We start from the raw sequence: 9,464 nt of genomic DNA, 5'->3' as shown, positions 1-9,464 counted from the left end.
ACTACCCAGTCTGTGGTATTGTGTTATAGCAGCTTTAACAAACTAAGACGGTATGATTTCATTTTCACTCCCTTGTAAATATTTCCAACTTTCTTCCTGAATTTTTACTTAATTCATTATTATTTAGAAGTGTGTAATGTAGTTTCCAAATATTTAAGAAATTTCCCATAATCATTCTACTATTGATTTCTAGTTTAAATCCATTGTAACTATGAAACACTGTATATTTTTTAATTTTATATGTCCATATTATATTTAAGTATATATAAATAGTTGAATGTGCAAAATTTTGGGGGACTTGTTTTATAGTCCACAATATGGACTATCTTGGTAAATGTTGCATATACGCCTGAAAAGAACAAGTAGTCTGACCTAAATTCTTACATAATTTATTCAAAATGAGCCTGTACTCTATGAAGTATCTTAATCCCCCAAAGTAACTAATCCTTCTGCTTCCATGCTGCACAGGAGTAAACCTTAAAATGTCTTGAAATGAAAAGGAATCAATCTCCCTCTTGCTATTTGGCTTAACAGTATCCATTCAAGAGGGAAAATAAAATACAGATTATCACGCTGTTTCTTAGTCATAGCAAAAATCATACACACAATGAAAGATATCAAAAGAGAAAGGATTTGTGCGTTTTGACAGTTTTCCCTAATGTCTTTTCTTTAGATGGGATTTAAGCACATAAAAAATTCATAAGGTATGGAAAGAACCCTTGGGAAAGTTATATTTATACTGTAAAATAAAATATTGCTTCTCTTTATACAAGTTAAAAAGATTACCAAAATCAACAAGGTGAAACAAACACAATCATATATTTAATTAATTTTTAAAAAAGCATATACTAAGAAACAATTATTTTTGTTCAAGTTCTCTAATAATGAGTTCAAGATGTCCACACCACACATCACTGAATTCACACAAATTCAGGATTGTCTTTAGGACAACAGACTTACACTTTTAAAGTATGTTTTCTTTCAACAGGCCTCAGAGCTCTGAAACTTTCCCCACCCTTCATGAACCTCATGATAGAATGACTCACTATGGGTGGGGAGTGTGGGATATCATTCTTCATAAGCCCACCAATGTGGTCTTGGCAGTTACTTAAATCTATTGGCAAAATGGGAAATAACACAAGGAAGTCATCACTTTATGTTTTTGTGCTGCATATGGATTAGTCTTGCTAAAATTATTGCACAGGAGAGAAAACTCTTAAAAGTATATACAATATTTTTGCTATTTCTGTCTTATGTGGATGTTTGTCTGTATTTTGTGCTTATCAGAAAACATCAGTAACAAACAACTTACTGGATAGCAAAAATGTGCAATAAAAGCACCAAGCCAAATTTACCCATATTTTAAGATTTAAAAATTACATCTTAAATATTCCCAAGTCAATGCATGATACATATAAGAAAAATTATTTTGCTGAATATATAGGAAAAAAGGAATCACAAAATGGGACGGCATTAATCAGCCCTTACTCTCTGGCTTAACTTGGAACAACATTAACAACTATTAACAACTAGATCTGCTTCCCCTTGTGATGGTCACCTACTCATGAAACTGTTTAAGAAAAAAAAGTTTATATTTATTTAGTTCACATTCAGAAAGTCAATGGATGAGGCTGGCAGGTGGTGTAATGGTTAAGGCATTGGACTCCTACATGACAACCACAGTTTGAGTCCTTGACCTGATAGCTTGCTTTCTCACTTTCCCTCTCTCTCTTTCTGATGAGCACACATGCCCTATACACATTAAATATATAGTAATATTGTAATAATGAATAAAATTAAATAAATAATTATTTAAAAAAAATAAGTCAATGAAAACAGAACTGACTGTAGCCAAATATATTTCATGTTACTAAAAAACAGAGGTCAAGTAAGCAAAATGGCAGCCCCCACACCCAGGAGTTTTAATTGCTCATCCCGGGCATTGGAATGGTGGTCTCGGTAGGCACTCCTGGTGACTCAGTCCACAGCTGTAGTTCCAGTAAGAGCTAAAAAACATTTCATACACTCTGCTTACGAAACCAATTACAAACAAAAAAAGAGTTTATAGAACATGCCCAGAAAGCAAGATTGGTCAATCCTCCAGAACGTTTGGAGCATCCCGTACATCTTGCCTACACAACTGATATCTTTGAGGTCTATGTGCCTCCTGAGGGTAATGCTCGCATGTCATCTCTTTCAGAGTAAGAACTGACACAAAGAGCTGAGCAACTGAAGAATGGTATCTTCATTGAAGCTCACATTGTCTAAACAACTCAGACCATAACTGGCGTCATACCTTGGTAACTGAGAACTGCTTTCTGGACATGGTCTGGGACATCAGATGTAAGACTGTGTGCTGGAGCTTCATGGAATCTTTAGAGACACTTTAAGTGATCCAGATCTGCTGTTCAACTCTGGTGAACCAGGGCAACATGCAAGGCCTGGTCACCACCTGCATGCACAGCCAACAGACTCTGGCAATCTATGACTGGTTTGACCAGTTGATGTATAGGCAGGAAGATATGTCCAAGGATGTCCTAGAGTATGTCACATTTGAAAAGCATCTGATGAAAACCTATGGGAGCTGGAGAATGCACAGCAAGGTTGTTCTGCAGTGAGCACCCTGTAAGCAGCCCATTCTTAAGACATTCATGATCCCTGGTCCTCAGCTGAAACCCTTGGAAGACTATGAAGAGGCTTAAGAAGAAGCACAGAAGCTTCAGCAAGCCTGAGGGCAAAATGACACCCCAGGTGACAACTCATGGGTGGTGAGACTGCTGAAAGCCATGAAGTCATCCATCCCCATCAAGTCTATTCTCTGCAGAAGAGATTTTTTTTTCTTTCCTGTCCTCCAATGGTCTTTTCAGACATTTCATCCTCAACAACTGTGAGTGATAGCTTAACCCAAGCCATTCATCTGGTATGCACAGTCATGAAGTCTCTTCTTTTGTAAATCGTTTGCCTAGCATCTGACTCCAGATGAAGGGCAGTCTGTTTCAGAGAACACCACATACATTTCCCACAGCGCAGACTATGGGAATGTCTTGCAGCATTCTCTTTCTGATCACAGAGTGGGGATCAGAGTTGGGACTAAAACATTGTCATGGTATTGTACTAAAAAAAAAAAAAAAGTCAAATATGAAGTTTTAGGATTGTTCTATTGGAATTTTTTAAAGAAATTTCTGCACAACCTGGTGTATGGTACTTAAAGAGTATGTTTATTAATAGCTTTGAAAACTTGCATAAAAAATAGAGAATTAACAATTATATATCTTTTTTATGTTAAGTAACTGATCAATAACTTTCTTTTTTTTTTTTTTGGTTTTCTGTTTTTTATTTTGCAAAGGTTGTTGCCTTAGGGTGTGTGCACTCTCCAGAGAGAGACAGAGACAGTGAGAGGGAAATTGAGAAATCACCCCCCAGCGGTGATGGATATGCCACAATCCCTTCTTTTCCATTCTCCTCTAAGATCTCGGGCACACACACATGTGTACTTGGTGAGAGTTTAAAGCTACCAGGTCTGAGACTTGAACCATCATGGTCAGCCATGTAGGAGTCCAGTGACGTAATTGCTACGCCGTCTGCTGGACTAAAACATTGTCATGGTATTGTACCAAAAAAAAAAAAAAAAAGTCAAATATGAAGTTTTAGGATTGTTCTATTGGAATTTTTTAAAGAAATTTCTGCACAACCTGGTGTATGGTACTTAAAGAGTATGTTTATTAATAGCTTTGAAAACTTGCATAAAAAATAGAGAATTAACAATTATATATCTTTTTTATGTTAAGTAACTGATCAATAACTTTCTTTTTTTTTTTTTTGGTTTTCTGTTTTTTATTTTGCAAAGGTTGTTGCCTTAGGGTGTGTGCACTCTCCAGAGAGAGACAGAGACAGTGAGAGGGAAATTGAGAAATCACCCCCCAGCGGTGATGGATATGCCACAATCCCTTCTTTTCCATTCTCCTCTAAGATCTCGGGCACACACACATGTGTACTTGGTGAGAGTTTAAAGCTACCAGGTCTGAGACTTGAACCATCATGGTCAGCCATGTAGGAGTCCAGTGACGTAATTGCTACGCCGTCTGCTGGCCCTCATGTTTTCTTATGAATATCAATACTGATAATAGGCAGATCAGAAGAAATTACTTATATGCAAGGTCGTAATATCTAGAACATAATTTAATTCATCCCCAAACTACTGACTTCCTTCCATGTCTAGCAAGATGAGGAATGTAGAAATGAAACATTTAAGAAGCAACTGAGCTAAGTTTACTGAATAGCCTTTGTTATAGTTCAGTGAGTTGTGGAATAGATATTAATTTTCATCCCCAATGCCAATGTAGATATTTAACCACAATGATTAAAAAACTGCAAGGCACCTGTTATTTAAATCTTGAAATTCCACTTTTCAACAACACACTAGCACCAGGAGTAGAAAATAACAATAATTGAGATTGATTTTTCTGTCTATAAGTAAAGACATTCAACAGTGATGCCACATTATGAAGAATGAAATTTTAGAGCCAGAAAGATCTTAGTGATATCAAATATGTCTATCCTATTATAACAAATAAAGACATTGGAGCTTGGAAAAGTTAAATGACTTCCAACTTTCCCCAGGCTCCTAGTGGCAGAGGTGCCATTGAGAAAAAGTGCCTTGTGAGTTACATATTTTATTGAGTGGTTTACCTCACATTCCCTTTCACATCAACCTCTCCACTTACTAATTCATTAGGAAAAGGGGGAAAAAAGACACTCCTGGACTTCTAGAATAATCTCTCTTTGTTGAGTTGATCTACTTTTGGCCATATTCCTTTATACCCACAGTGCATTCATACTTTACAGAGTTCTGATGGGCTGGCTTCCAATGAGCGTTGGAAACATAGGCAAATGGGACTTGCAAAACTGGCTGTTCTTAATGACCACTTCCAAGAGGGCTTCAGGCCATTAAAATGCACCTATTTTGTTTTACTGGGCACCTAGCCAGTTAGCTCCAAAGCTAGTATAGTAGCAAAACCAAGGTCATAGCTGATATTTCAGAAAATTTTCCTCTTATTCTACTTTCCAATCCCAAAGTGTATGAGCTTACAGACTGATTGTAAGGAATGATTAATTAATTAATGGGCAGCCTTTTATTCATTTACTATATACAATTATCTATTTACTATAGATAATAATTTACTAATCTGAGTTTCACTAAAGCAAAACAAGTTACTTGGACACGAAGACGACTATTTTCTACCTGTGCAATTAGTATGGGATTGAACAAAAGCAGAAGTAGACCATGAGGCAGCTATGCAGGTATCTGGACCTTTAAGGGTGCTCACTGGAGCAGGTGCCTTCTAAGGCCCCAGGAGAAGCCTAGCAGTTTATTCACATGGCCATGCAGTGGAAACCGGGCTATATATTATCAAAACATTTACTTAAGTAAGTTATTTTTATAATAGCTTGTTAAGTTCTATGGCCCCAGGAGAAGCCTAGCAGTTTACTCACATGGCCATGCAGTGGAAACCGGGCTATATATTACCAAACATTTACATAAGTAAGTTATTTTTATAATAACTTGTTAAGGGAGCTCTGTCTCTTCATTCCTATATTCACTGCACTTTGCCTTGTGTAGAGTGTCACTGTGATTGCAAGAAAATTTGGGATCCATTGAGAGGAAGCTGAGTAGGAGATACATTATTTTAGTTTAGTTTTTAATGATCCACATGCATGTGCTTCCCAGGCATTGCCATATGTAGTCAAGTTGTTGCTAGCAAGTTTTCTAGCATAGTCGGTGTCAGGGCTGGAATACTAACACTAGGTTTCAGAATTTAGTATTAATGATCTTAACACTATATGGGAGGAATGAGCGAATATTTTCTGTAAAGGACCAGGTCATAAATACCTAGCCTTTATGGGCCACCTATGTTCACATATTCTTTTTTTTTTTTTTTTAAACTTCCCAATCTTTACAATGTACAAGTCATTCTTGGCTCACAATCCATGAAAAGAGTCCACAGGCTGGGGTTTTGCCCCAGAGATATAGTTTGACAAGCCTGCTGGATGGCGTGGAAATTCACATGCTTAATAACTCATCCGTAAGCTCTGGGTTTCTTCATTTAAAACTGTGATAGACCACGGTTAGCCACTTATTAGCATTAGATACTCTTTCTCACATTCCTACTTTTTATATTATTGTCCACTATTGACCAAACTGGCCTCCTTGGTTTTGCAGGGGCACAATATTTTTTATATTCTTTGGCTAAAATGGCCTCAACCAATCACATTTGTACATGTTCTTTTTATTTTTCTTTTCTATTTTAACATGAATTGCTGATATTGGTGAAGGTGGTATAGATAATGGTAATAAATTATTTCAACAATGCTGACCCTTGACTTAGTTATGGATTTTCAAATATTCTTTCATTGCTTAATCACTGAATAAGGAAATAGGAAATGTCTTGAAACCATTGCAAACTTATACATTAAAGAAATGTCAGCTTTTTGTTTTTCGTTTTTTGTTTGTTTATTTGTTTTGTTTTATTATTGGAGGGTGCATGCTCTCATGAGAAAGAAAGAACTCCCACAATGGAGTGTGAGCACACAAAAATTTTTCTCTTTATTTCTCTATCCTATCAATATTTGAGGCATGCACGTACATGGACCTGGTGTGTTTTTCAAGCTGCCAGGGTGGTACTAGAACTGCATTGAGCCATTCGGGTCTGGTTTCATATTCACAGCTTAAAGGGTACACTGTGAAGTTAGCCTCAAAAGGTTTTCTTAAATTTGATTGTAATCATAACTTTTGCATACTACTTCTGATAATTTGTGAAGAAAAAGAAACTGTACTAAGACCCTATCAATAACAAAAATATGCAACCAGCCATGTTAGAGGAGAGATTGAGTTATATTATCATTCTTTTTATAGATAAATGTATTAAAAATTAAAATAATAAGCACCAGAATGTATGAACTTACAAAATGTAAGAATATGTGTATTATTCATGTATACCAGGAAGTTAGTGGAAAGAAGATTTATATTACGTAATTTTTCTAAATTTTTAAAATATATGATATTTCTCAGATTTAAAAAAAATGGAAAATATCAAGGTAGCTAGGTGATACGATGGTTCAGGTTGCTGGATCCCACATGGCCTATAGCGTAGTCTGAGTCCCAGACCTGGTGATTTAAGAAATATGCCAGGGGACCAACTGTTGACATAATGACTATGTCACTGAACTCCCCTGTAGTCACCGCAGTTCGAGTCCTGGACTCAGTGGCTTAAACACACCCTGGGCGCATTTGTGTGGGTGCCCAAGATCCCAAGAGGAGAATGGAGGAGAAGGGGTTGTGGTGTGGCCATCCTCCCTGAGGGGTGATTTCTTGCTTTCTGTCTCTGTCTCTCTCTGTCTTTCTGTTGAGCATGTGTGCCCTATAGCAAAAATCTCTCCAGAAAAAAAAAAAGAAAGAAAGAAAGAAAGAAAGAAAGAAAGAAAGAAGAAGAAGAAAGAAAGAAAGAAAGAAAGAAAGAAAGAAAGAAAGAAAGAAAGAAAGAAAAAGAGAAAGAAAGAAAGAAAGAAAGAGAAAGAAAGAAAGAAAGAAAGAAAGAAAGAAAGAAAGAAACATTCTGAACCTGGACACTTGCTTTCTCACTTTTCTTCTCTGTCTCTGGCGGGTACACATACCCTATCGCAAGGCATGTATGAATGCACAAAATCCCCCAGAGAAGAATGAAGTAGAAGTGACTGTGGTGTGGTCATCCCTCCCAGAGAGTGCTTTCTCACTTCCTCTCTCTCTCACCTAGTAAGGGCTTGCACCTTATAACAGGAAAGGGAAAAATAAATAAAATATGTCTGTTTTTATTTACTAAGTAGTTATTAAATTTTATAATTAATTTTATTCATGACTTTACCTTCTTTGTTTTTTCTTACCTTACCCCACACCTATAAATCAGATACGCTTTAGTCCTCTGCCTGCTCGGTGGGAAAATAATTCTTAAAATATTCCTAGCCTATTTATTTAACTAGCACAACTCATAAGCTGACTATAACATTTGCAAGAACTCATATTTGTCCTTTTAAGAATTAGTTTAAATGAACTAAGTCACAGTTTCTTCTTTTATTCAAATCAGTTATTGACTCATAGCCTCTCATTTAGGATCACTTCTGGTTTTACTTTGAACAGTTGGATTATTTTGGATTGGTTTTGTTTGGTTTGCAGTGGAGAGAAGATTAGTAGTTACTTATTTAGTTCTGTTTATTGCAAGAATTTCTCTGAAACATAAGATTTGCTATGTAGTCTTGTTTTCCAAATCTATTTTCCAGTTATCCAAGAAGTAGATAAAAGTATTTTAGACAAAAGTTACTGCTTGTTTAACTAGGATTCTTGTTTCAAACATTTAAATGTTCTTCGCTGCATATTTCATTGCAATTTTCTTTAGCAGTCATGACGTACCTCTGTATCTACATCCAACTCACTATTATTAAGCACTGTGGAATATTATTGTATTATAAAATCACCTAATTATCAGGCTTTCCAAATGAATTACCCCATAAATGCTTTCAGGAAAATTAATTGGTTATTTTACAAACTAAACAAGCTGGACCAGCAAGTGGCAAGGAGGTGGTGTATCCCATATGACCCACTTCAGAGTTTGGTCCTGGACTCAGCAGCTTGAAAAGTTCACCAGGCCTGAGAGGAGAGTGGAGTACAGGGGTTTGTGACACTGCCATCCCCTTTTTTGTGTCTCTCTCTAGCACACACACATGCCCTATAACAAACCAAAAAATAAATAAATAACAAGCTTTGCTTAAGTAAACATTTGGCAAGTACAATTTGATGAAAAGTGTGCTATATAATTAATTTTGTTATAATTATTTAATTAAAAGAGTTACATCTTCTTATTTTCCAGGAATTTTAATAAATATATTTCTGAGGTTAAAAGTATATTTTTAGGGGCCAGCAAGTGGCATGGTGGCTGAGGCACTAGGCACTAGGGCTAACTGTAGTTCACATTCTGAACCTGGACACTTGCTTTCTCACTTTTCTTCTCTGTCTCTGGCGGGTACACATACCCTATCGCAAATTAAAGGAATAATAATAGTAATAAGTAAAATTAAATAATTTTTAGAAAGTGTATTTTTTAAAAATAGGTTAAAATAGGTTAATAAAAAGTTGATAACAAATGTTAATCATCTTTATATTAATCCATTCAAAGACAGCTGCCGTAACAGAAATTTTTTATTATTATTTACATACTCAATATCACATTGAATTACTTTTTAAATTTATTTATTTTTAGATTTTTACTTATTATTATTATTTTAAGAGAGATTTTTTTTCTACAGAGTGCATGCACTCACCAGAGACAGAGAGACAGAGACAGAAAGTGAGAAATCACTCACAAGGAGGGGTGGTCATGCCATAATTTCTTCTACTCCAGTCTCCTCTTGGAACTTTGGGCACATACACACATGTG

At 35.9% G+C, this 9,464-nt stretch overlaps 1 pseudogene; it reads left to right on the top strand.

Moving 5' to 3' along the window:
* Positions 1-1,897: 1,897 nt before the first annotated feature.
* Positions 1,898-2,732, top strand: LOC102497038 (39S ribosomal protein L45, mitochondrial pseudogene; annotated as a pseudogene).
* The last annotated feature ends 6,732 nt before the right edge of the window (positions 2,733-9,464 follow it).

Source organism: Tupaia chinensis, unplaced genomic scaffold (genome assembly GCF_000334495.1).
Source record: "Tupaia chinensis unplaced genomic scaffold, TupChi_1.0 Scaffold000557_1, whole genome shotgun sequence".
Classification (NCBI taxonomy): Eukaryota; Metazoa; Chordata; class Mammalia; order Scandentia; family Tupaiidae; genus Tupaia; species Tupaia belangeri.
The sequence above is the reverse complement of the archived record's forward strand: the minus strand, read 5'-3'. Positions and strand labels throughout refer to the sequence as shown.